The sequence below is a fragment of the Lissotriton vulgaris genome, chromosome 1_2 (genome assembly GCF_964263255.1).
Source record: "Lissotriton vulgaris chromosome 1_2, aLisVul1.2, whole genome shotgun sequence".
In the NCBI taxonomy this organism is placed as follows: Eukaryota; Metazoa; Chordata; class Amphibia; order Caudata; family Salamandridae; genus Lissotriton; species Lissotriton vulgaris.
In genome coordinates, this window is record NC_141686.1 from 101,119,571 (window position 1) to 101,146,804 (window position 27,234).

The window sequence follows — 27,234 nt, forward strand, 5'->3', positions numbered from 1 at the left end:
AGGTCCCACGGCGTCAGGGACCTATGAAGAGTCCTCCCTTGTCAGGGGCCCATGGGGACAGCAGAGGGGGGGGTTTATAGGGGTGCAGGGCCCAGCTCACAGGCCCATGTGGCGGTAGCACCTCACAGCAGGTCCCCTCTCTTTCTTGTCCCCGCGCTGACTGACTCTCTGGTGACACTTCTCCCTATTTATACCCTCCTCCCAGGCAGTGCCTGGACCTTCTAGAATGTTGGCACATCTAGCCTAAACTGGTTCTAGGGGAGGGGGTGAGCACCCTGGGTGCCAGGCTTTCCCTCCAAAAGCTAGGGGTAGCTGGGTAATATTAACTAGACCGCCAACCTAACGCAGTCAGGTGGCACTACCCAGGCCATGGCATCCATTTTAAAATCACAGTACATTTTAGTCTGGTACATTTTTAAAATGGGGGATATTTTCTGTACACCATTTAACAACATGTAATTTTACATTTTCAACAAAGTGTCTCACACCACTCATGGCCTATACAGGTTTAATCCCATGGGGGAGACATCCTAGGTAAGGGGCTCAAAAGCGAAAAATTTGGGGGGAAAAAGGCCAAGTCCAACAATTACCATCTTGTAAAAATCAAAACGTTCACATTTGAGTCAACAAAAGAGAGGCTAGTTCTCACTATTTTGCTCAGGCTGTGTTACACCTACTGCTCTCAGGTGCTGTCCTGCTACCGATGGGCATGGAAGCTTTGGCCTGCTCTGTTTCCAGCCTGGGTCGGTGCACCACTCATTACACAACCTGAAATTCCAGAGCTCCCTCTAGAACACCATATTGATACCCAACGTAGCATGGACACCTGATCAGCACAGCTGAGTGCAGCCCAGAACCCCTGAGCTCAAGCAATCCACAAGCCTCAGCCTCCCAAGTAGCTAGGACAACAGGCACACACCACCATGCCCGGCAAATACAGCACATATTCTAATGATGAAATGCATTGCTTAAGTAAGGATATTGATAAAGTACGGTGTAATGAATTGATGGTATGCCAATCGTATTTCAAGAAAATCTATTTAACTATGCTTCAAAGAAAGGAAAATAATGTCTTATCAAGAAGCAGTGTGAATATGGGAAGGGCCTTTAAAAAAGATGTGGAGTTTCCTAAAGGAAAAGAAGAGGGTTGAACTGATTTAAGGGAGAGAGGAAGTAGGGTCAGAAAGTTTGTGAAGGGGATGTGAATACAATATAGATACTAGTATTTAGAGAGTGAGAGATAGGTAGAGGAAGAGAGGAGAAAGAAAGTGAGAGAGAAGAGCCAACTTAGGGCTGAGTTTCTCATTATCTGCCAGTGACTCCCTGTAGAACCTTACAGGCACAATTCAGGCTCTCCTGTAGACATCCATCCCTTCTTGTTATGCCGAGCCAGCCAATGTTGAGAAAAGCAGCAAGGGTCACATTGATGGAAGACATCTGAAACATTGGAAGTTATAAAGTGGTATGGAGTGGGAGGGCTAGAAGAGTTATTATAAAGAATGAATACGCGTCATTCTGTTCTCTAGCCTCAACAGCTTCAAGAGAGGAACTCTTGAAGCTGGCCAAGAAGACCAATGTCAGTTCAGCTTGAGCAGGCGAAAGCTTGCCTGATTCTGCAAAAGGATGAGATTACGCTTTTGGGTTAGAAGTGGTTGCGGGCTACTGCATATTAAGAAACCGTTTATTGAGGTCCAGTTGGATTACTCGATCTTCTCCCACCTCAAAATCAGCTGCTAATTCAGTGTTCTATACCAATGAGCTATTTTTTTCCTCCCTGCCCCTTCCAGCGAATGGGTCCCACTGACTAACAAAAGTGATTCAAACAGATTTGTATACCTTTTCATAGGAGACTTCATGACGTATTTTATACTGTGCCAATGCAAGGTAGATTGAGTAATGATCTGGACAGCCCCATACTGGAGAACTGCAGCGCCTGTCAACCTGATCCCTTCTGCTGGGATTGTTAAACAACATCAAGATTTAAAAGTATTAAACCGCAAGAGTTGGCTGGAGTAAGGCCGAAGGCTCCAATGTTTGGGAGTTACACAGTTTTCAGTCTTTTCATGTTTCTCTCAAAGAGCGAAGGGCCCTCTTATTTCTCCTTCTCATTCATGTATGGAATTGAATGAGGGCTAATCAAAAAATGAATTAGAGCTGGACGTAGGAATGCAGCAGAAGACCCACCAAACGCATTTCAAAGTTGCTCTTCTAAGGATACTTTAGTACTTGACAGATCAATTTAATCCTACAGGTGCTCTAAAATGAAGAATGCATTTCAGTCATCCTTGCAGAAAATCACACAGCCATCTATTCTAGGAAGCACAGAGTTTTCAGTCCTATACACCTGCTAGATTGTTGTTGCAATATGTCGCAATTCTGGAGAATTGTCTGCTATGCTAGAATGCCCGGCCCAGTTCAAATGTTCATTGTACTTCCTGCAAAAATATCAAAAGAAAAACAAAGATTTGGTTTTGGAAAAATAATTCATTACCATCTTGTAAAAATCAAAACGTTCACATTTGAGTCAAAAAAAAGAGAGGCTAGGTCTCACTATTTTGCTCAGGCTGTGTTACACCTACTGCTCTCAGGTGCTGTTCTGCTACCGATGGGCATGGAAGCTTTGGCCTGCTCTGTTTCCAGCCGGGGTCGGTGCACCTCTCATTACACAACCTGAAATTCTAGAGCTCCCTCTAGAACACCATATTGATACCCAACGTAGCATGGACACCTGATCAACACAGCTGAGTGCAGCCCAGAACGCCTGAGCTCAAGCAATCCACAAGCCTCAGCCTCCCAAGTAACTAGGACAACAGGCACACGCCACCATGCCCGGCAAACACAGCACATGTCCTAATGATGAAATGCATTGCTTAAGAAAGGATAATGATAAAGTACGGTGTAATGAATTGATGGTATGCCAACCGTATTTAAAGAAAATCTATTTCACTATCCTTCAAAGAAAGGAAAATAATGTCTTATCAAGAAGCAGTGTGAATATGGGAAGGGCCTTTAAAAAAGATGTGGAGTTTCCTAAAGGAAAAGAAGAGGGTTGAACTGATTTAAGGGAGAGAGGAAGTAGGGTCAGAAAGTTTGTGAAGGGGATGTGAATACAATATAGATACTAGTATTTAGAGAGTGAGAGATAGGTAGAGGGAGAGAGGAGAAAGAAAGTGAGAGAGAAGAGCCAACTTAGTGCTTAGTTTCTCATTATCTGCCAGTGACTCCCTGTAGAACCTTACAGGCACAATTCAGGCTCTCCTGTAGACATCCATCCCTTCTTGTTATGCCGAGCCAGCCAATGTTGAGAAAAGCAGCAAGGGTCACATTGATGGAAGACATCTGAAACATCGGAAGTTATAAAGTGGTATGGAGTGGGAGGGCTAGAAGAGGTATTATAAAGAATGAATACGCGTCATTCTGTTCTCTAGCCTAAACAGCTTCAAGAGAGGAACTCTTGCTGGCCAAGAAGACCAATGTCAGTTCAGCTTGAGCAGGCGAAAGCTTGCCTGATTCTGCAAAAGGATGAGATTACGCTTTTGGGTTAGAAGTGGTTGCGGGCTACTGCATATTAAGAAACCGTTTATTGAGGTCCGGTTGGATTACTCGATCTTCTCCCACCTCAAAATCAGCTGCTAATTCAGTGTTCTATACCAATGAGCTATTTTTGTCCTCCCTGCCCCTTCCAGCGAATGGGTCCCCCTGACTAACAAAAGTGATTCAAACAGATTTGTATACCTTTTCATAGGAGACTTCATGACGTATTTTATACTGTGCCAATGCAAGGTAGATTGAGTAATGATCTGGACAGCCCCATACTGGAGAACTGCAGCGCCTGTCAACCTGATCCCTTCTGCTGGGATTGTTAAACAACATCAAGATTTAAAAGTATTAAACCGCAAGAGTTGGCTGGAGTAAGGCCGAAGGCTCCAATGTTTGGGAGTTACACAGTTTTCAGTCTTTTCATGTTTCTCTCAAAGAGCGAATGGCCCTCTTATTTTTCCGTCTCATTCATATATGGAATTGAATGAGGGCTAATCAAAAAATGAATTAGAGCTGGACGAAGGAATGCAGCAGAAGACCCAGCAAACGCATTTCAAAGTTGCTCTTCTAAGGATACCTTTGTACTTGACAGATCAATTTAATCCTACAGGTGCTCTAAAATGAAGAATGCATTTCAGTCATCCTTGCAGAAAATCACACAGCCATCTATTCTAGGCTGCACAGAGTTTTCAGTCCTCTCCACCTGCTAGATTGTTGTTGCAATATGTCGCAATTCTGGAGAATTGTCTGCTATGCTAGAATGCCCGGCCCAGTTCAAATGTTCATTGTACTTCCTGCAAAAATATCAAAAGAAAAACACAGATTTGGTTTTGGAAAAATAATTCATTACCATCTTGTAAAAATCAAAACGTTCACATTTGAGTCAAAAAAAGAGAGGCTAGGTCTCACTATTTTGCTCAGGCTGTGTTACACCTACTGCTCTAAGGTGCTGTTCTGCTACCGATGGGCATGGAAGCTTTGGCCTGCTCTGTTTCCAGCCTGGGTCGGTGCACCTCTCATTACACAACCTGAAATTCTAGAGCTCCCTCTAGAACACCATATTGATACCCAACGTAGCATGGACACATGATCAACACAGCTGAGTGCAGTCCAGAACCCCTGAGCTCAAGCAATCCACAAGCCTCAGCCTCCCAAGTAGCTAGGACAACAGGCACACGCCACCATGCCCGGCAAACACAGCACATGTCCTAATGATGAAATGCATTGCTTAAGAAAGGATAATGATAAAGTACGGTGTAATGAATTGATGGTATGCCAACCGTATTTCAAGAAAATCTATTTCACTATCCTTCAAAGAAAGGAAAATAATGTCTTATCAAGAAGCAGTGTGAATATGGGAAGGGCCTTTAAAAAAGATGTGGAGTTTCCTAAAGGAAAAGAAGAGGGTTGAACTGATTTAAGGGAGAGAGGAAGTAGGGTCAGAAAGTTTGTGAAGGGGATGTGAATACAATATAGATACTAGTATTTAGAGAGTGAGAGATAGGTAGAGGTAGAGAGGAGAAAGAAAGTGAGAGAGAAGAGCCAACTTAGGGCTGAGTTTCTCATCATCTGCCAGTGACTCCCTGTAGAACCTTACAGGCACAATTCAGGCTCTCCTGTAGCCATCCATCCCTTCTTGTTATGCCGAGCCAGCCAATGTTGAGAAAAGCAGCAAGAGTCACAATGATGGAAGACATCTGCCACATTGGAAGTTATAAAGTGGTATGGAGTGGAAGGGCTAGAAGAGTTATTATAAAGAATGAATATGCGTCATTCTGTTCTCTAGCCTCATCAGCTTCAAGAGAGGAACTCTTGCTGGCCAAGAAGACCAATGTCAGTTCAGCTTGAGCAGGTGAAAGCTTGCCTGATTCTGCAAAAGGATGAGATTACGCTTTTGGGTTAGAAGTGGTTGCGGGCTACTGCATACTAAGAAACCGTTTATTGAGGTCCGGTTGGATTACTCGATCTTCTCCCACCTCAAAATCAGCTGCTAATTCAGTGTTCTATACGAATGAGCTATTTTTGTCCTCCCTGCCCCTTCCAGCGAATGGGTCCCCCTGACTAACAAAAGTGATTCAAACAGATTTGTATACCTTTGCATAGGAGACTTCATGACGTATTTTATACTGTGCCAATGCAGGGTAGATTGAGTAATGATCTGGACAGCCACATACTGGAGAACTGCAGCGCCTGTCAACCTGATCCCTTCTGCTGGGATTGTTAAACAACATCAAGATTTAAAAGTATTAAACCGCAAGAGTTGGCTGGAGTAAGGCCGAAGGCTCCAATGTTTGGGAGTTACACAGTTTTCAGTCTTTTCATGTTTCTCTCAAAGAGCGAAGGGCCCTCTTATTTCTCCTTCTCATTCATATATGGAATTGAATGAGGGCTAATCAAAAAATTAATTAGAGCTGGACGTAGGAATGCAGCAGAAGACCCAGCAAATGCATTTCAAAGTTGCTCTTCTAAGGATACTTTTGTACTTGACAGATCAATTTAATCCTACAGGTGCTCTAAAATGAAGAATGCATTTCAGTCTTCCTTGCAGAAAATCACACAGCCATCTATTCTAGGCTGCACAGAGTTTTCCGTCCTCTCCACCTGCTAGCTTGTTGTTGCAATATGTTGCAATTCTGGAGAATTGTTTGCTATGCTAGAATGCCCGGCCCAGTTCAAATGTTCATTGTACTTCCTGCAAAAATATCAAAAGAAAAACAAAGATTTGGTTTTGGAAAAATAATTCATTACCATCTTGTAAAAATCAAAACGTTCACATTTGAGTCAAAAAAAGAGAGGCGAGGTCTCACTATTTTGCTCAGGCTGTGTTACACCTACTGCTCTCAGGTGCTGTCCTGCAACTGATGGGCATGGAAGCTTTGGCCTGCTCTGTTTCCAGCCTGGGTCAGTGCACTACTCATTACACAACCTGAAATTCTAGAGCTCCCTCTAGAACACCATATTGATACCCAACGTAGCATGGACACCTGATCAGCACAGCTGAGTGCAGCCCAGAACCCCTGAGCTCAAGAAATCCACAAGCCTCAGCCTCCCAAGTAGCTAGGACAACAGGCACACGCCACCATGCCCGGGAAATACAGCACATGTCCTAATGATGAAATGCATTGCTTAAGTAAGGATATTGATAAAGTACGGTGTAATGAATTGATGGTATGCCAACCGTATTTCAAGAAAATCTATTTAACTATCCTTCAAAGAAAGGAAAATAATGTCTTATCAAGAAGCAGTGTGAATATGGAAAGGGCCTTTTAAAAAAGATGTGGAGTTTCCTAAAGGAAAAGAAGAGGGTTGAACTGATGGGGGAAATCGCGGCGAGGCAGCACATCGGGGACTACATCCCCCACCAACCCTAGCGCCAAGGAGGCGTGTTTCCTGTCCCGCCCCCGGAGGTGCGCTTAAGGACAGCGCGAGCCCCGGGGGAGCGGGGGACTATCGGCCACACTCACCTGGGAGGTCGTCCTCTCATTTGGCTCCAGACCACCACCGCAGCTACAGCGCTGCTCTGCAGAAAGATACACCAGGCTCCCTGCTGCCTGCCTCCTCGGGGAAATCGCGGCGAGGCAGCACATCGGAGACTACATCCCCCAGCAACCCTAGCGCCAAGGAGGCGTGTTTCCTGTCCCGCCCCCGGAGGTGCGCTTAAGGACAGCGCGAGCCCCGGGGGAGCGGGGGACTATCGGCCACACTCACCTGGGAGGTCGTCCTCTCATTTGGCTCCAGACCACCACCGCAGCTACAGCGCTGCTCTGCAGAAAGATACACCAGGCTCCCTGCTGCCTGCCGCCTCGGGGAAATCGCGGCGAGGCAGCACATCGGGGACTACATCCCCCAGCAACCCTAGCGCCAAGGAGGCGTGTTTCCTGTCCCGCCCCCGGAGGTGCGCTTAAGGACAGCGCGAGCCCCCGCGTCGCGGGATCGCGCGCGGGTCGGCGCCCGGGGCTAAGCCCGGGCAAAGGGCGGGCCCTCTGTGGCCCTCAGAGGACCTGAGGAGGACCGGGCGGGCCACCCCACTTGGTCCTAACTCAAGAGGTACAGAGACATAATACCGTATACATATTTATGCTCTTTTGTCCAGTGTCGTCATCAGGCCCTACATATTCCTCCCATGATGTCTTTTTGGGAAGAGCTTAATGCCGTGTGCGGCACTAACTATGTACCTGATATATTAACCCCCCCCAGAGCGGGCAAAGACACTGATCTCATAAACTGTACCAACCAGGCTGTACCTGTATCCCCTGATTTAATCCTGTTTAACAACGAGGAAACTCCATTAAATGTCAATCTAATGTGTTGTAGCTCCTCATCCCTCCCTGCCAATCCAATTGTGTTAACGCCACATAAAGCAGGGTCTACATTAAATAATCCTGTTTCCCCCTTTCAATCGACCCTATTGGCCGAATTTGAGCGATTGTTGAATGCTGCTCTGTTACCCCTGGTCACTAAAATTAAGGAGTTGGGAGACAGGTTGACCAGTGTTGAACAAATAGTAAAAACGACTTACCCACCAACTGTAAATTCTTCTGTTTCCCCACGTTCCACGCTCTGTATAAACCCGGACAAGCCTATTCCTACTGAACTCAGAAAACCACGAACAATTGACCCTGCCCTGAGTATACCCTTCCCAAGGGGCCATAATAACACTCCTAAACCTACTAGTGCCCCTTTTAAAGCCTCTAGATATCCTCAGCCAAGAAGGCATAGAATTAATTTACCCCCTGAAGCTGCCCCCTACGTGTCCGTTCTTTCCGGGGTGCCTGAACTTGGTCAGGGCAATCACGAAACAAGCGAGGAGCTGCTAAATAAGACCATCTTTTGGCTTAACAACAACAGACCGCTGCCGCCCGCCCTAGATGGCGGAATTGTGAGTGTCAGGAGGGTGGGGTGGTTAGGCAGATTGCCTAAAGACATTTCGGGAGATCTGATACTGATCAGATTTAAACACAGGAACATTGTCCCCTTTTTAAGACTTTTTCAACCAAAACCCGGTGATGGCCCTATTTCTACTTGGGACCTGTTTGATTTTTACCCGGGCCCCAGAGTAATGAACAATAACACTTGGTGAAAGGGGACTCTGGCCACCATGTGTTTATCACTCTTATACCCAGACATGTAAAATGGAAAAAGCCCAATATGTTCTTAACAATTGTATATATGTATCTTGTCGTACATGCTATGTCATTTTTCTTTATGCATCAAGGTCTAATTGATTGCTCCTTTTCTAATTAACTCTTAATCACTCTAAAGATTGGTCTTCCAAATCTTGCTTTTCAAATGGTTGCCATCTACTTATTTTAATGAAATGACTAAATTGTTTGTTTTAAATTATTTCTGTAATTGTATGTTTGTATGATATTTTATGAAATTTTACGCTTATATGATATTTCTTTGCTGAATATCGAATAAAGCATATTTTGAACCTTTGGGTTGAACTGATTTAAGGGAGAGAGGAAGTAGGGTCAGAAAGTTTGTGAAGGGGATGTGAATACAATATAGATACTAGTATTTAGAGAGTGAGAGATAGGTAGAGGGAGAGAGGAGAAAGAAAGCGAGAGAGAAGAGCCAACTTAGGGCTGAGTTTCTCATTATCTGCCAGTGACTCCCTGTAGAACCTTACAGGCACAATTCAGGCTCTCCTGTAGACATCCATCCCTTCTTGTTATGCCGAGCCAGCCAATGTTGAGAAAAGCAGCAAGGGTCACATTGATGGAAGACATCTGAAACATTGGAAGTTATAAAGTGGTAAGGAGTGGGAGGGCTAGAAGAGGTATTATAAAGAATGAATACACGTCATTCTGTTCTCTAGCCTCAACAGCTTCAAGAGAGGAACTCTTGCTGGCCAAGAAGACCAATGTCAGTTCAGCTTGAGCAGGTGAAAGCTTGCCTGATTCTGCAAAAGGATGAGATTACGCTTTTGGGTTAGAAGTGGTTGCAGGCTACTGCATACTAAGAAACCGTTTATTGAGGTTTGGTTGGATTACTCGATCTTCTCCCACCTCAAAATCAGCTGCTAATTCAGTGTTCTATACTAATGAGCTATTTTTGTCCTCCCTGCCCCTTCCAGCGAATGGGTCCCCCTGACTAACAAAAGTGATTCAAACAGATTTGTATACCTTTTCATAGGAGACTTCATGACGTATTTTATACTGTGCCAATGCAAGGTAGATTGAGTAATGATCTGGAAGCCCCATACTGGAGAACTGCAGCGCCTGTCAACCTGATCCCTTCTGCTGGTATTGTTAAACAACATCAAGATTTAAAAGTATTAAACCGCAAGAGTTGGCTGGAGTAAGGCCGAAGGCTCCAATGTTTGGGAGTTACACAGTTTTCAGTCTTTTCATGTTTCTCTCAAAGAGCGAAGGGCCCTCTTATTTCTCCTTCTCATTCATATATGGAATTGAATGAGGGCTAATCAAAAAATGAATTAGAGCTGGACGTAGAAATGCAGCAGAAGACCCAGCAAACGCATTTCAAAGTTGCTCTTCTAAGGATACTTTGGTACTTGACAGATCAATTTAATCCTACAGGTGCTCTAAAATGAAGAATGCATTTCAGTCATCCTTGCAGAAAATCACACAGCCATCTATTCTAGGCTGCACAGAGTTTTCCGTCCTCTCCACCTGCTAGCTTGTTGTTGCAATATGTTGCAATTCTGGAGAATTGTCTGCTATGCTAGAATGCCCGGCCCAGTTCAAATGTTCATTGTACTTCCTGCAAAAATATCAAAAGAAAAACAAAGATTTGGTTTTGGAAAAATAATTCATTACCATCTTGTAAAAATCAAAACGTTCACATTTGAGTCAAAAAAAGAGAGGCTAGGTCTCACTATTTTGCTCAGGCTGTGTTACACCTACTGCTCTCAGGTGCTGTCCTGCTACCGATGGGCATGGAAGCTTTGGCCTGCTCTGTTTCCAGCCTGGGTCAGTGCACCACTCATTACACAACCTGAAATTCTAGAGCTCCCTCTAGAACACCATATTGATACCCAACGTAGCATGGACACCTGATCAGCACAGCTGAGGGCAGCCCAGAACCCCTGAGCTCAAGCAATCCACAAGCCTCAGCCTCCCAAGTAGGTAGGACAACAGGCACACGCCACCATGCCCGGCAAATACAGCACATGTCCTAATGATGAAATGCATTGCTTAAGTAAGGATAATGATAAAGTACGGTGTAATTAATTGATGGTATGACAACCGTATTTCAAGAAAATCTATTTCACTATCCTTCAAAGAAAGGAAAATAATGTCTTATCAAGAAGCAGTGTGAATATGGGAAGGGCCTTTAAAAAAGATGTGGAGTTTCCTAAAGGAAAAGAAGAGGGTTGAACTGATTTAAGGGAGAGAGGAAGTAGGGTCAGAAAGTTTGTGAAGGGGATGTGAATACAATATAGATACTAGTATTTAGAGAGTGAGAGATAGGTAGAGGGAGAGAGGAGAAAGAAAGTGAGAGAGAAGAGCCAACTTAGGGCTGAGTTTCTCATTATCTGCCAGTGACTCCCTGTAGAACCTTACAGGCACAATTCAGGCTCTCCTGTACACATCCATCCCTTCTTGTTATGCCGAGCCAGCCAATGTTGAGAAAAGCAGCAAGGGTCACATTGATGGAAGACATCTGAAACATTGGAAGTTATAAAGTGGTATGGAGTGGGAGGGCTAGAAGAGGTATTATAAAGAATGAATATGCGTCATTCTGTTCTCTAGCCTCAACAGCTTCAAGAGAGGAACTCTTGCTGGCCAAGAAGACCAATGTCAGTTCAGCTTGAGCAGGTGAAAGCTTGCCTGATTCTGCAAAAGGATGAGATTACGCTTTTGGGTTAGAAGTGGTTGCGGGCTACTGCATACTAAGAAACCGTTTATTGAGTTTTGGTTGGATTACTCGATCTTCTCCCACCTCAAAATCAGCTGCTAATTCAGTGTTCTATACTAATGAGCTATTTTTGTCCTCCCTGCCCCTTCCAGCGAATGGGTCCCCCTGACTAACAAAAGTGATTCAAACAGATTTGTATACCTTTTCATAGGAGACTTCATGACGTATTTTATACTGTGCCAATGCAAGGTAGATTGAGTAATGATCTGAACAGCCCCATACTGGAGAACTGCAGCGCCTGTCAACCTGATCCCTTCTGCTGGTATTGTTAAACAACATCAAGATTTAAAAGTATTAAACCGCAAGAGTTGGCTGGAGTAAGGCCGAAGGCTCCAATGTTTGGGAGTTACACAGTTTTCAGTCTTTTCATGTTTCTCTCAAAGAGCGAAGGGCCCTCTTATTTCTCCTTCTCATTCATATATGGAATTGAATGAGGGCTAATCAAAAAATGAATTAGAGCTGGACGTAGGAATGCAGCAGAAGACCCAGCAAACGCATTTCAAAGTTGCTCTTCTAAGGATACTTTTGTACTTGACAGATCAATTTAATCCTACAGGTGCTCGAAAATGAAGAATGCATTTCAGTCATCCTTGCAGAAAATCACACAGCCATCTATTCTAGGCTGCACAGAGTTTTCAGTCCTCTCCACCTGCTAGCTTGTTGTTGCAATATGTTGCAATTCTGGAGAATTGTCTGCTATGCTAGAATGCCCGGCCCAGTTCAAATGTTCATTGTACTTCCTGCAAAAATATCAAAAGAAAAACAAAGATTTGGTTTTGGAAAAATAATTCATTACCATCTTGTAAAAATCAAAACGTTCACATTTGAGTCAAAAAAAGAGAGGCTAGGTCTCACTATTTTGCTCAAGCTGTGTTACACCTACTGCTCTCAGGTGCTGTCCTGCTACCGATGGGCATGGAAGCTTTGGCCTGCTCTGTTTCCAGCCTGGGTCGGTGCACCTCTCATTACACAACCTGAAATTCTAGAGCTTCCTCTAGAACACCATATTGATACCCAACGTAGCATGGACACCTGATCAACACAGCTGAGTGCAGCCCAAAACCCCTGAGCTCAAGCAATCCACAAGCCTCAGCCTCCCAAGTAGCTAGGACAACAGGCACACGCCACCATGCCCGGCAAACACAGCACATGTTCTAATGATGAAATGCATTGCTTAAGTAAGGATAATGATAAAGTACGGTGTAATGAATTGATGGTATGCCAACCGTATTTCAAGAAAATCTATTTCACTATCCTTCAAAGAAAGGAAAATAATGTCTTATCAAGAAGCAGTGTGAATATGGGAAGGGCCTTTAAAAAAGATGTGGAGTTTCCTAAAGGAAAAGAAGAGGGTTGAACTGATTTAAGGGAGAGAGGAAGTAGGGTCAGAAAGTTTGTGAAGGGGAGGTGAATACAATATAGATACTAGTATTTAGAGAGTGAGAGATAGGTAGAGGGAGAGAGGAGAAAGAAAGTGAGAGAGAAGAGCCAACTTAGGGCTGAGTTTCTCATTATCTGCCAGTGACTCCCTGTAGAACCTTACAGGCACAATTCAGGCTCTTCTGTAGCCATCCATCCCTTCTTGTTATGCCGAGCCAGCCAATGTTGGGAAAAGTAGCAAGGGTCACAATGATGGAAGACATCTGCAACATTGGAAGTTATAAAGTGGTATGGAGTGGGAGGGCTAGAAGAGTTATTATAAGGAATGAATACGCGTCATTCTGTTCTCTAGCCTCAACAGCTTCAAGAGAGGAACTCTTGCTGGCCAAGAAGACCAATGTCAGTTCAGCTTGAGCAGGTGAAAGCTTGCCTGATTCTGCAAAAGGATGAGATTACGCTTTTGGGTTAGAAGTGGTTGCGGGCTACTGCATACTAAGAAACCGTTTATTGAGGTCCGGTTGGATTACTCGATCTTCTCCCACCTCAAAATCAGCTGCTAATTCAGTGTTCTATACCAATGAGCTATTTTTGTCCTCCCTGCCCCTTCCAGCGAATGGGTCCCCCTGACTAACAAAAGTGATTCAAACAGATTTGTATACCTTTTCATAGGAGAATTCATGACGTATTTTATACTGTGCCAATGCAAGGTAGATTGAGTAATGATCTGGACAGCCCCATACTGGAGAACTGCAGCGCCTGTCAACCTGATCCCTTCTGCTGGGATTGTTAAACAATATCAAGATTTAAAAGAATTAAACCGCAAGAGTTGGCTGGAGTAAGGCCGAAGGCTCCAATGTTTGGGAGTTGCACAGTTCTCAGTCTTTTCATGTTTCTCTCAAAGAGCAAAGGGCCCTCTTATTTCTCCTTCTCATTCATATATGGAATTGAATGAGGGCTAATCAAAAAATGAATTAGAGCTGGACGTAGGAATGCAGCAGAAGACCCAGCAAATGCATTTCAAAGTTGCTCTTCTAAGGATACTTTTGTACTTGACAGATCAATTTAATCCTACAGGTGCTCTAAAATGAAGAATGCATTTCAGTCATCCTTGCAGAAAATCACACAGCCATCTATTCTAGGCTGCACAGAGTTTTCAGTTCACTCCACCTGCTAGCTTGTTGTTGCAATATGTCGCAATTCTGGAGAATTGTCTGCTATGCTAGAATGCCCGGCCCAGTTCAAATGTTCATTATACTTCCTGCAAAAATATCAAAAGAAAAACAAAGATTTGGTTTTGGAAAAATAATTCATTACCATCTTGTAAAAATCAAAACGTTCACATTTGAGTCAAAAAAAGAGAGGCTAGGTCTCACTATTTTGCTCAAGCTGTGTTACACCTACTGCTCTCAGGTGCTGTCCTGCTACCGATGGGCATGGAAATTTCGGCCTGCTCTGTTTCCAGCCTGGGTCGGTGCACCTTTCATTACACAACCTGAAATTCTAGAGCTCCCTCTAGAACACCATATTGATACCCAACGTAGCATGGACACCTGATCAACACAGCAGAGTGCAGCCCAGAACCCCTGAGCTCAAGCAATCCACAAGCCTCAGCCTCCCAAGTAGCTAGGACAACAGGCACACGCCACCATGCACGGCAAACACAGCACATGTCCTAATGATGAAATGCATTGCTTAAGTAAGGATAATGATAAAGTACGGTGTAATGAATTGATGGTATGCCAACCGTATTTCAAGAAAATCTATTTCACTATCCTTCAAAGAAAGGAAAATAATGTCTTATCAAGAAGCAGTGTGAATATGGGAAGGGCCTTTAAAAAAGATGTGGAGTTTCCTAAAGGAAAAGAAGAGGGTTGAACTGATTTAAGGGAGAGAGGAAGTAGGGTCAGAAAGTTTGTGAAGGGGATGTGAATACAATATAGATACTAGTATTTAGAGAGTGAGAGATAGGTAGAGGGAGAGAGGAGAAAGAAAGTGAGAGAGAAGAGCCAACTTAGGGCTGAGATTCTCATTATCTGCCAGTGACTCCCTGTAGAACCTTACAGGCACAATTCAGGCTCTCCTGTAGCCATCCATCCCTTCTTGTTATGCCGAGCCAGCCAATGTTGAGAAAAGTAGCAAGGGTCACAATGATGGAAGACATCTGCAACATTGGAAGTTATAAAGTGGTATGGAGTGGGAGGGCTAGAAGAGTTATTATAAAGAATGAATACGCGTCATTCTGTTCTCTAGCCTCAACAGCTTCAAGAGAGAAACTCTTGCTGGCCGAGAAGACCAATGTCAGTTCAGCTTGAGCAGGTGAAAGCTTGCCTGATTCTGCAAAAGGATGAGATTACGCTTTTGGGTTAGAAGTGGTTGCGGGCTACTGCATACTAAGAAACCATTTATTGAGGTCCGGTTGGATTACTCGATCTTCTCCCACCTCAAAATCAGCTGCTAATTCAGTGTTCTATACCAATGAGCTATTTTTGTCCTCCCTGCCCCTTCCAGCGAATGGGTCCCCCTGACTAACAAAAGTGATTCAAACAGATTTTTATACCTTTTCATAGGAGACTTCATGACGTATTTTATACTGTGCCAATGCAAGGTAGATTCAGTAATGGTCTGGACAGCCCCATACTGGAGAACTGCAGCGCCTGTCAACCTGATCCCTTCTGCTGGTATTGTTAAACAACATCAAGATTTAAAAGTATTAAACCGCAAGAGTTGGCTGGAGTAAGGCCGAAGGCTCCAATGTTTGGGAGTTGCACAGTTCTCAGTCTTTTCATGTTTCTCTCAAAGAGCGAAGGGCCCTCTTATTTCTCCTTCTCATTCATATATGGAATTGAATGAGGGCTAATCAAAAAATGAATTAGAGCTGGACGTAGGAATGCAGCAGAAGACCCAGCAAACACATTTCAAAGTTGCTCTTCTAAGGATACTTTTGTACTTGACAGATCAATTTAATCCTACAGGTGCTCTAAAATGAAGAATGCATTTCAGTCATTCTTGCAGAAAATCACACAGCCATCTATTCTAGGCTGCACAGAGTTTTCCGTCCTCTCCACCTGCTAGCTTGTTGTTGCAATATGTGTCAATTCTGGAGAATTGTCTGCTATGCTAGAATGCCCGGCCCTATTCAAATGTTCATTGTACTTCCTGCAAAAATATCAAAAGAAAAACAAAGATTTGGTTTTGGAAAAATAATTCATTACCATCTTGTAAAAATCAAAACGTTCACATTTGATTCAAAAAAAGAGAGGCTAGGTCTCACTATTTTGCTCAAGCTGTGTTACACCTACTGCTCTCAGGTGCTGTCCTGCTACCGATGGGCATGGAAGCTTTGGCCTGCTCTGTTTCCAGCCTGGGTTGGTGCACCTCTCAATACACAACCTGAAATTCTAGAGCTCCCTCTAGAACACCATATTGATACCCAACGTAGCATGGACACCTGATCGCAGCCCAGAACCCCTGAGCTCAAGCAATCCACAAGCCTCAGCCTCCCAAGTAGCTAGGACAACAGGCACACGCCACCATGCCCGGCAAACACAGCACAGGTCCTAATGATGAAATGCATTGCTTAAGTAAGGATAATGATAAAGTACGGTGTAATGAATTGATGGTATGCCAACCGTATTTCAAGAAAATCTATTTCACTATCCTTCAAAGAAAGGAAAATAATGTCTTATCAAGAAGCAGTGTGAATATGGGAAGGGCCTTTAAAAAGATGTGGAGTTTCCTAAAGGAAAAGAAGAGGGTTGAACTGATTTAAGGGAGAGAGGAAGTAGGGTCAGAAAGTTTGTGAAGGGGATGTGAATACAATATAGATACTAGTATTTAGTGAGTGAGAGATAGGTAGAGATAGAGAGGAGAAAGAAAGTGAGGGAGAAGAGCCAACTTAGGGCTGAGTTTCTCATTATCTGCCAGTGACTCCCTGTAGAACCTTACAGGCACAATTCAGGCTCTTCTGTAGCCATCCATCCCTTCTTGTTATGCCGAGCCAGCCAATGATGAGAAAAGCAGCAAGGGTCACAATGATGGAAGACATCTGCCACATTGGAAGTTATAAAGTGGTATGCAGTGGGAGGGCTAGAAGACTTATTATAAAGAATGAATATGCGTCATTCTGTTCTCTAGCCTCAACAGCTTCAAGAGAGTAACTCTTGCTGGCCAAGAAGACCAATGTCAGTTCAGCTTGAGCAGGTGAAAGCTTGCCTGATTCTGCAAAAGGATGAGATTACGCTTTTGGGTTAGAAGTGGTTGCGGGCTACTGCATACTAAGAAACCGTTTATTGAGGTCCGGTTGGATTACTCGATCTTCTCCCACCTCAAAATCAGCTGCTAATTCAGTGTTCTATACCAATGAGCTATTTTTGTCCTCCCTGCCCCTTCCAGCGAATGGGTCCCCCTGACTAACAAAAGTGATTCAAACAGATTTGTATACCTTTTCATAGGAGACTTCATGACGTATTTTATACTGTGCCAATGCAAGGTAGATTGAGTAATGATCTGGACAGCCCCATACTGGAGAACTGCAGCGCCTGTCAACCTGATCCCTTCTGCTGGTATTGTTAAACAACATCAAGATTTAAAAGTATTAAACCGCAAGAGTTGGCTGGAGTAAGGCCGAAGGCTCCAATGTTTGGGAGTTGCACAGTTCTCAGTCTTTTCATGTTCCTCTCAAAGAGCGAAGGGCCCTCTTATTTCTCCTTCTCATTCATATATGGAATTGAATGAGGGCTAATCAAAAAATGAATTAGAGCTGGACGTAGGAATGCAGCAGAAGACCCAGCAAATGCATTTCAAAGTTGCTCTTCTAAGGATACTTTTGTACTTGACAGATCAATTTAATCCTACAGGTGCTCTAAAATGAAGAATGCATTTCAGTCATTCTTGCAGAAAATCACACAGCCATCTATTCTAGGCTGCACAGAGTTTTCCGTCCTCTCCACCTGCTAGCTTGTTGTTGCAATATGTTGCAATTCTGGAGAATTGTCTGCTATGCTAGAATGCCCAGCCCTATTCAAATGTTCATTGTACTTCCTGCAAAAATATCAAAAGAAAAACAAAGATTTGGTTTTGGAAAAATAATTCATTACCATCTTGTAAAAATCAAAACGTTCACATTTGAGTCAAAAAAAGAGAGGCTAGGTCTCACTATTTTGCTCAAGCTGTGTTACACCTACTGCTCTCAGATGCTGTCCTGCTACCGATGGGCATGGAAGCTTTGGCCTGCTCTGTTTCCAGCCTGGGTCGGTGCACCTCTCATTACACAACCTGAAATTCTAGAGCTCCCTCTAGAACACCATATTGATACCCAACGTAGCATGGACACCTGATCAACACAGCTGAGTGCAGCCCAGAACCCCTGAGCTCAAGCAATCCACAAGCCTCAGCCTCCCAAGTAGCTAGGACAACAGGCACACGCCACCATGCCCGGCAAACACAGCACATGTCCTAATGATGAAATGCATTGCTTAAGAAAGGATAATGATAAAGTACGGTGTAATGAATTGATGGTATGCCAACCGTATTTCAAGAAAATCTATTTCACTATCCTTCAAAGAAAGGAAAATAATGTCTTATCAAGAAGCAGTGTGAATATGGGAAGGGCCTTTAAAAAAGATGTGGAGTTTCCTAAAGGAAAAGAAGAGGGTTGAACTGATTTAAGGGAGAGAGGAAATAGGGTCAGAAAGTTTGTGAAGGGGATGTGAATACAATATAGATACTAGTATTTAGTGAGTGAGAGATAGGTAGAGGGAGAGAGGAGAAGGAAAGTGAGGGAGAAGAGCCAACTTAGGGCTGAGTTTCTCATTATCTGCCAGTGACTCCCTGTAGAACCTTACAGGCACAATTCAGGCTCTTCTGTAGCCATCCATCCCTTCTTGTTATGCCGAGCCAGCCAATGTTGAGAAAAGCAGCAAGGGTCACAATGATGGAAGACATCTGCCACATTGGAAGTTATAAAGTGGTATGCAGTGGGAGGGCTAGAAGAGTTATTATAAAGAATGAATATGCGTCATTCTGTTCTCTAGCCTCAACAGCTTCAAGAGAGTAACTCTTGCTGGCCAAGAAGACCAATGTCAGTTCAGCTTGAGCAGGTGAAAGCTTGCCTGATTCTGCAAAAGGATGAGATTACGCTTTTGGGTTAGAAGTGGTTGCGGGCTACTGCATACTAAGAAACCGTTTATTGAGGTCCGGTTGGATTACTCGATCTTCTCCCACCTCAAAATCAGCTGCTAATTCAGTGTTCTATACCAATGAGCTATTTTTGTCCTCCCTGCCCCTTCCAGCGAATGGGTCCCCCTGACTAACAAAAGTGATTCAAACAGATTTGTATACCTTTTCATAGGAGACTTCATGACGTATTTTATACTGTGCCAATGCAAGGTAGATTGAGTAATGATCTGGACAGCCCCATACTGGAGAACTGCAACGCCTGTCAACCTGATCCCTTCTGCTGGTATTGTTAAACAACATCAAGATTTAAAAGTATTAAACCGCAAGAGTTGGCTGGTGTAAGGCCGAAGGCTCCAATGTTTGGGAGTTACACAGTTTTCAGTCTTTTCATGTTTCTCTCAAAGAGCGAAGGGCCCTCTTATTTCTCCTTCTCATTCATATATGGAATTGAATGAGGGCTAATCAAAAAATGAATTAGAGCTGGACGTAGGAATGCAGCAGAAGACCCAGCAAACGCATTTCAAAGTTGCTCTTCTAAGGATACCTTTGTACTTGACAGATCAATTTAATCCTACAGGTGCTCTAAAATGAAGAATGCATTTCAGTCATTCTTGCTGAAAATCACACAGCCATCTATTCTAGGCTGCACAGAGTTTTCCGTCCTCTCCACCTGCTAGCTTGTTGTTGCAATATGTTGCAATTCTGGAGAATTGTCTGCTATGCTAGAATGCCAAGCCCTATTCAAATGTTCATTGTACTTCCTGCAAAAATATCAAAAGAAAAACAAAGATTTGGTTTTGGAAAAATAATTCATTACCATCTTGTAAAAATCAAAACGTTCACATTTGAGTCAAAAAAAGAGAGGCTAGTTCTCACTATTTTGCTCAAGCTGTGTTACACCTACTGCTCTCAGGTGCTGTCCTGCTACCGATGGGCATGGAAGCTTTGGCCTGCTCTGTTTCCAGCCTGGGTCGGTGCACCTCTCATTACACAACCTGAAATTCTAGAGCTCCCTCTAGAACACCATATTGATACCCAACGTAGCATGGACACCTGATCAACACAGCTGAGTGCAGCCCAGAACCCCTGAGCTCAAGCAATCCACAAGCCTCAGCCTCCCAAGTAGCTAGGACAACAGGCACACGCCACCATGCCCGGCAAACACAGCACAGGTCCTAATGATGAAATGCATTGCTTAAGTAAGGATAATGATAAAGTACGGTGTAATGAATTGATGGTATGCCAACCGTATTTCAAGAAAATCTATTTCACTATCCTTCAAAGAAAGGAAAATAATGTCTTATCAAGAAGCAGTGTGAATATGGGAAGGGCCTTTAAAAAGATGTGGAGTTTCCTAAAGGAAAAGAAGAGGGTTGAACTGATTTAAGGGAGAGAGGAAGTAGGGTCAGAAAGTTTGTGAAGGGGATGTGAATACAATATAGATACTAGTATTTAGTGAGTGAGAGATAGGTAGAGATAGAGAGGAGAAAGAAAGTGAGGGAGAAGAGCCAACTTAGGGCTGAGTTTCTCATTATCTGCCAGTGACTCCCTGTAGAACCTTACAGGCACAATTCAGGCTCTTCTGTAGCCATCCATCCCTTCTTGTTATGCCGAGCCAGCCAATGATGAGAAAAGCAGCAAGGGTCACAATGATGGAAGACATCTGCCACATTGGAAGTTATAAAGTGGTATGCAGTGGGAGGGCTAGAAGACTTATTATAAAGAATGAATATGCGTCATTCTGTTCTCTAGCCTCAACAGCTTGAAGAGAGTAACTCTTGCTGGCCAAGAAGACCAATGTCAGTTCAGCTTGAGCAGGTGAAAGCTTGCCTGATTCTGCAAAAGGATGAGATTACGCTTTTGGGTTAGAAGTGGTTGCGGGCTACTGCATACTAAGAAACCGTTTATTGAGGTCCGGTTGGATTACTCGATCTTCTCCCACCTCAAAATCAGCTGCTAATTCAGTGTTCTATACCAATGAGCTATTTTTGTCCTCCCTGCCCCTTCCAGCGAATGGGTCCCCCTGACTAACAAAAGTGATTCAAACAGATTTGTATACCTTTTCATAGGAGACTTCATGACGTATTTTATACTGTGCCAATGCAAGGTAGATTGAGTAATGATCTGGACAGCCCCATACTGGAGAACTGCAGCGCCTGTCAACCTGATCCCTTCTGCTGGTATTGTTAAACAACATCAAGATTTAAAAGTATTAAACCGCAAGAGTTGGCTGGAGTAAGGCCGAAGGCTCCAATGTTTGGGAGTTGCACAGTTCTCAGTCTTTTCATGTTCCTCTCAAAGAGCGAAGGGCCCTCTTATTTCTCCTTCTCATTCATATATGGAATTGAATGAGGGCTAATCAAAAAATGAATTAGAGCTGGACGTAGGAATGCAGCAGAAGACCCAGCAAATGCATTTCAAAGTTGCTCTTCTAAGGATACTTTTGTACTTGACAGATCAATTTAATCCTACAGGTGCTCTAAAATGAAGAATGCATTTCAGTCATTCTTGCAGAAAATCACACAGCCATCTATTCTAGGCTGCACAGAGTTTTCCGTCCTCTCCACCTGCTAGCTTGTTGTTGCAATATGTTGCAATTCTGGAGAATTGTCTGCTATGCTAGAATGCCCAGCCCTATTCAAATGTTCATTGTACTTCCTGCAAAAATATCAAAAGAAAAACAAAGATTTGGTTTTGGAAAAATAATTCATTACCATCTTGTAAAAATCAAAACGTTCACATTTGAGTCAAAAAAAGAGAGGCTAGGTCTCACTATTTTGCTCAAGCTGTGTTACACCTACTGCTCTCAGATGCTGTCCTGCTACCGATGGGCATGGAAGCTTTGGCCTGCTCTGTTTCCAGCCTGGGTCGGTGCACCTCTCATTACACAACCTGAAATTCTAGAGCTCCCTCTAGAACACCATATTGATACCCAACATAGCATGGACACCTGATCAACACAGCTGAGTGCAGCCCAGAACCCCTGAGCTCAAGCAATCCACAAGCCTCAGCCTCCCAAGTAGCTAGGACAACAGGCACACGCCACCATGCCCGGCAAACACAGCACATGTCCTAATGAAATGCATTGCTTAAGAAAGGATAATGATAAAGTACGGTGTAATGAATTGATGGTATGCCAACCGTATTTCAAGAAAATCTATTTCACTATCCTTCAAAGAAAGGAAAATAATGTCTTATCAAGAAGCAGTGTGAATATGGGAAGGGCCTTTAAAAAAGATGTGGAGTTTCCTAAAGGAAAAGAAGAGGGTTGAACTGATTTAAGGGAGAGAGGAAATAGGGTCAGAAAGTTTGTGAAGGGGATGTGAATACAATATAGATACTAGTATTTAGAGAGTGAGAGATAGGTAGAGGGAGAGAGGAGAAAGAAAGTGAGAGAGAAGAGCCAACTTAGGGCTGAGTTTCTCATTATCTGCCAGTGACTCCCTGTAGAACCTTACAGGCACAATTCAGGCTCTCCTGTAGCCATCCATCCCTTCTTGTTATGCCGAGCCAGCCAATGTTGAGAAAAGTAGCAAGGGTCACAATGATGGAAGACATCTGCAACATTGGAAGTTATAAAGTGGTATGGAGTGGGAGGGCTAGAAGAGTTATTATAAAGAATGAATACGCGTCATTCTGTTCTCTAGCCTCAACAGCTTCAAGAGAGGAACTCTTGCTGGCCGAGAAGACCAATGTCAGTTCAGCTTGAGCAGGTGAAAGCTTGCCTGATTCTGCAAAAGGATGAGATTACGCTTTTGGGTTAGAAGTGGTTGCGGGCTACTGCATACTAAGAAACCATTTATTGAGGTCCGGTTGGATTACTCGATCTTCTCCCACCTCAAAATCAGCTGCTAATTCAGTGTTCTATACCAATGAGCTATTTATATCCTCCCTGCCCCTTCCAGCGAATGGGTCCCCCTGACTAACAAAAGTGATTCAAACAGATTTGTATACCTTTTCATAGGAGACTTCATGACGTATTTTATACTGTGCCAATGCAAGGTAGATTCAGTAATGGTCTGGACAGCCCCATACTGGAGAACTGCAGCGCCTGTCAACCTGATCCCTTCTGCTGGTATTGTTAAACAACATCAAGATTTAAAAGTATTAAACCGCAAGAGTTGGCTGGAGTAAGGCCGAAGGCTCCAATGTTTGGGAGTTGCACAGTTCTCAGTCTTTTCATGTTTCTCTCAAAGAGCGAAGGGCCCTCTTATTTCTCCTTCTCATTCATATATGGAATTGAATGAGGGCTAATCAAAAAATGAATTAGAGCTGGACGTAGGAATGCAGCAGAAGACCCAGCAAATGCATTTCAAAGTTGCTCTTCTAAGGATACTTTTGTACTTGACAGATCAATTTAATCCTACAGGTGCTCTAAAATGAAGAATGCATTTCAGTCATTCTTGCAGAAAATCACACAGCCATCTATTCTAGGCTGCACAGAGTTTTCCGTCCTCTCCACCTGCTAGCTTGTTGTTGCAATATGTGTCAATTCTGGAGAATTGTCTGCTATGCTAGAATGCCCGGCCCTATTCAAATGTTCATTGTACTTCCTGCAAAAATATCAAAAGAAAAACAAAGATTTGGTTTTGGAAAAATAATTCATTACCATCTTGTAAAAATCAAAACGTTCACATTTGATTCAAAAAAAGAGAGGCTAGGTCTCACTATTTTGCTCAAGCTGTGTTACACCTACTGCTCTCAGGTGCTGTCCTGCTACCGATGGGCATGGAAGCTTTGGCCTGCTCTGTTTCCAGCCTGGGTTGGTGCACCTCTCAATACACAACCTGAAATTCTAGAGCTCCCTCTAGAACACCATATTGATACCCAACGTAGCATGGACACCTGATCGCAGCCCAGAACCCCTGAGCTCAAGCAATCCACAAGCCTCAGCCTCCCAAGTAGCTAGGACAACAGGCACACGCCATCATGCCCAGCAAACACAGCACATGTCCTAATGATGAAATGCATTGCTTAAGTAAGGATAATGATAAAGTACGGTGTAATGAATTGATGGTATGCCAACCGTATTTCAAGAAAATCTATTTCACTATCCTGCAAAGAAAGGAAAATAATGTCTTATCAAGAAGCAGTGTGAATATGGGAAGGGCCTTTAAAAAGATGTGGAGTTTCCTAAAGGAAAAGAAGAGGGTTGAACTGATTTAAGGGAGAGAGGAAGTAGGGTCAGAAAGTTTGTGAAGGGGATGTGAATACAATATAGATACTAGTATTTAGTGAGTGAGAGATAGGTAGAGGGAGAGAGGAGAAAGAAAGTGAGGGAGAAGAGCCAACTTAGGGCTGAGTTTCTCATTATCTGCCAGTGACTCCCTGTAGAACCTTACAGGCACAATTCAGGCTCTTCTGTAGCCATCCATCCCTTCTTGTTATGCCGAGCCAGCCAATGTTGAGAAAAGCAGCAAGGGTCACAATGATGGAAGACATCTGCCACATTGGAAGTTATAAAGTGGTATGCAGTGGGAGGGCTAGAAGAGTTATTATAAAGAATGAATATGCGTCATTCTGTTCTCTAGCCTCAACAGCTTCAAGAGAGTAACTCTTGCTGGCCAAGAAGACCAATGTCAGTTCAGCTTGAGCAGGTGAAAGCTTGCCTGATTCTGCAAAAGGATGAGATTACGCTTTTGGGTTAGAAGTGGTTGCGGGCTACTGCATACTAAGAAACCGTTTATTGAGGTCCGGTTGGATTACTCGATCTTCTCCCACCTCAAAATCAGCTGCTAATTCAGTGTTCTATACCAATGAGCTATTTTTGTCCTCCCTGCCCCTTCCAGCGAATGGGTCCCCCTGACTAACAAAAGTGATTCAAACAGATTTGTATACCTTTTCATAGGAGACTTCATGACGTATTTTATACTGTGCCAATGCAAGGTAGATTGAGTAATGATCTGGACAGCCCCATACTGGAGAACTGCAACGCCTGTCAACCTGATCCCTTCTGCTGGTATTGTTAAACAACATCAAGATTTAAAAGTATTAAACCGCAAGAGTTGGCTGGTGTAAGGCCGAAGGCTCCAATGTTTGGGAGTTGCTCAGTTCTCAGTCTTTTCATGTTTCTCTCAAAGAGCGAAGGGCCCTCTTATTTCTCCTTCTCATTCATATATGGAATTGAATGAGGGCTAATCAAAAAATGAATTAGAGCTGGACGTAGGAATGCAGCAGAAGACCCAGCAAATGCATTTCAAAGTTGCTCTTCTAAGGATACTTTTGTACTTGACAGATCAATTTAATCCTACAGGTGCTCTAAAATGAAGAATGCATTTCAGTCATTCTTGCAGAAAATCACACAGCCATCTATTCTAGGCTGCACAGAGTTTTCCGTCCTCTCCACCTGCTAGCTTGTTGTTGCAATATGTTGCAATTCCGGAGAATTGTCTGCTATGCTAGAATGCCAAGCCCTATTCAAATGTTCATTGTACTTCCTGCAAAAATATCAAAAGAAAAACAAAGATTTGGTTTTGGAAAAATAATTCATTACCATCTTGTAAAAATCAAAACGTTCACAGTTGAGTCAAAAAAAGAGAGGCTAGGTCTCACTATTTTGCTCAAGCTGTGTTACACCTACTGCTCTCAGGTGCTGTCCTGCTACCGATGGGCATGGAAGCTTTGGCCTGCTCTGTTTCCAGCCTGGGTCGGTGCACCTCTCATTACACAACCTGAAATTCTAGAGCTCCCTCTAGAACACCATATTGATACCCAACATAGCATGGACACCTGATCAACACAGCTGAGTGCAGCCCAGAACCCCTGAGCTCAAGCAATCCACAAGCCTCAGCCTCCCAAGTAGCTAGGACAACAGGCACACGCCACCATGCCATGCAAACACAGCACATGTCCTAATGATGAAATGCATTGCTTAAGTAAGGATAATGATAAAGTACGGTGTAATGAATTGATGGTATGCCAACCGTATTTCAAGAAAATCTATTTCACTATCCTGCAAAGAAAGGAAAATAATGTCTTATCAAGAAGCAGTGTGAATATGGGAAGGGCCTTTAAAAAAGATGTGGAGTTTCCTAAAGGAAAAGAAGAGGGTTGAACTGATTTAAGGGAGAGAGGAAGTAGGGTCAGAAAGTTTGTGAAGGGGATGTGAATACAATATAGATACTAGTATTTAGTGAGTGAGAGATAGGTAGAGGGAGAGAGGAGAAAGAAAGTGAGGGAGAAGAGCCAACTTAGGGCTGAGTTTCTCATTATCTGCCAGTGACTCCCTGTAGAACCTTACAGGCACAATTCAGGCTCTTCTGTAGCCATCCATCCCTTCTTGTTATGCCGAGCCAGCCAATGATGAGAAAAGCAGCAAGGGTCACAATGATGGAAGACATCTGCCACATTGGAAGTTATAAAGTGGTATGCAGTGGGAGGGCTAGAAGAGTTATTATAAAGAATGAATATGCGTCATTCTGTTCTCTAGCCTCAACAGCTTCAAGAGAGTAACTCTTGCTGGCCAAGAAGACCAATGTCAGTTCAGCTTGAGCAGGTGAAAGCTTGCCTGATTCTGCAAAAGGATGAGATTACGCTTTTGGGTTAGAAGTGGTTGCGGGCTACTGCATACTAAGAAACCATTTATTGAGGTCCGGTTGGATTACTCGATCTTCTCCCACCTCAAAATCAGCTGCTAATTCAGTGTTCTATACCAATGAGCTATTTTTGTCCTCCCTGCCCCTTCCAGCGAATGGGTCCCCCTGACTAACAAAAGTGATTCAAACAGATTTGTATACCTTTTCATAGGAGACTTCATGACGTATTTTATACTGTGCCAATGCAAGGTAGATTGAGTAATGATCTGGACAGCCCCATACTGGAGAACTGCAGCGCCTGTCAACCTGATCCCTTCTGCTGGTATTGTTAAACAACATCAAGATTTAAAAGTATTAAACCGCAAGAGTTGGCTGGAGTAAGGCCGAAGGCTCCAATGTTTGGGAGTTGCACAGTTCTCAGTCTTTTCATGTTCCTCTCAAAGAGCGAAGGGCCCTCTTATTTCTCCTTCTCATTCATATATGGAATTGAATGAGGGCTAATCAAAAAATGAATTAGAGCTGGACGTAGGAATGCAGCAGAAGACCAAGCAAATGCATTTCAAAGTTGCTCTTCTAAGGATACTTTTGTACTTGACAGATCAATTTAATCCTACAGGTGCTCTAAAATGAAGAATGCATTTCAGTCATTCTTGCAGAAAATCACACAGCCATCTATTCTAGGCTGCACAGAGTTTTCCGTCCTCTCCACCTGCTAGCT

The 27,234-nt window shown here is 43.5% G+C and overlaps 13 non-coding genes across 13 annotated transcripts; all 13 read right to left on the reverse strand.

Moving 5' to 3' along the window:
• Positions 1 to 632: 632 nt before the first annotated feature.
• On the reverse strand, positions 633 to 932 carry LOC147734432 (signal recognition particle RNA). The gene has a single exon (XR_015307847.1).
• A 1,602-nt stretch (positions 933 to 2,534) lies between these two features.
• Positions 2,535 to 2,834, reverse strand: LOC147734433 (signal recognition particle RNA). The gene has a single exon (XR_015308075.1).
• A 1,598-nt stretch (positions 2,835 to 4,432) lies between these two features.
• LOC147734434 (signal recognition particle RNA) lies at positions 4,433 to 4,732 on the reverse strand. The gene has a single exon (XR_015307665.1).
• A 1,598-nt stretch (positions 4,733 to 6,330) lies between these two features.
• LOC147734435 (signal recognition particle RNA) lies at positions 6,331 to 6,630 on the reverse strand. Its single transcript, XR_015307719.1, has one exon.
• Positions 6,631 to 10,364: 3,734 nt separating this feature from the next.
• LOC147734436 (signal recognition particle RNA) lies at positions 10,365 to 10,664 on the reverse strand. The gene has a single exon (XR_015307976.1).
• A 1,598-nt stretch (positions 10,665 to 12,262) lies between these two features.
• Positions 12,263 to 12,562, reverse strand: LOC147734437 (signal recognition particle RNA). Its single transcript, XR_015308008.1, has one exon.
• A 1,598-nt stretch (positions 12,563 to 14,160) lies between these two features.
• On the reverse strand, positions 14,161 to 14,460 carry LOC147734438 (signal recognition particle RNA). Its single transcript, XR_015307660.1, has one exon.
• A 1,598-nt stretch (positions 14,461 to 16,058) lies between these two features.
• LOC147734439 (signal recognition particle RNA) lies at positions 16,059 to 16,345 on the reverse strand. Its single transcript, XR_015307796.1, has one exon.
• Positions 16,346 to 17,942: 1,597 nt separating this feature from the next.
• On the reverse strand, positions 17,943 to 18,242 carry LOC147734440 (signal recognition particle RNA). The gene has a single exon (XR_015307921.1).
• Positions 18,243 to 19,840: 1,598 nt separating this feature from the next.
• LOC147734441 (signal recognition particle RNA) lies at positions 19,841 to 20,140 on the reverse strand. The gene has a single exon (XR_015307644.1).
• A 1,597-nt stretch (positions 20,141 to 21,737) lies between these two features.
• Positions 21,738 to 22,037, reverse strand: LOC147734442 (signal recognition particle RNA). The gene has a single exon (XR_015307965.1).
• A 1,595-nt stretch (positions 22,038 to 23,632) lies between these two features.
• On the reverse strand, positions 23,633 to 23,919 carry LOC147734443 (signal recognition particle RNA). The gene has a single exon (XR_015307809.1).
• Positions 23,920 to 25,516: 1,597 nt separating this feature from the next.
• Positions 25,517 to 25,816, reverse strand: LOC147734444 (signal recognition particle RNA). Its single transcript, XR_015308273.1, has one exon.
• Between the last annotated feature and the right edge of the window lie 1,418 nt (positions 25,817 to 27,234).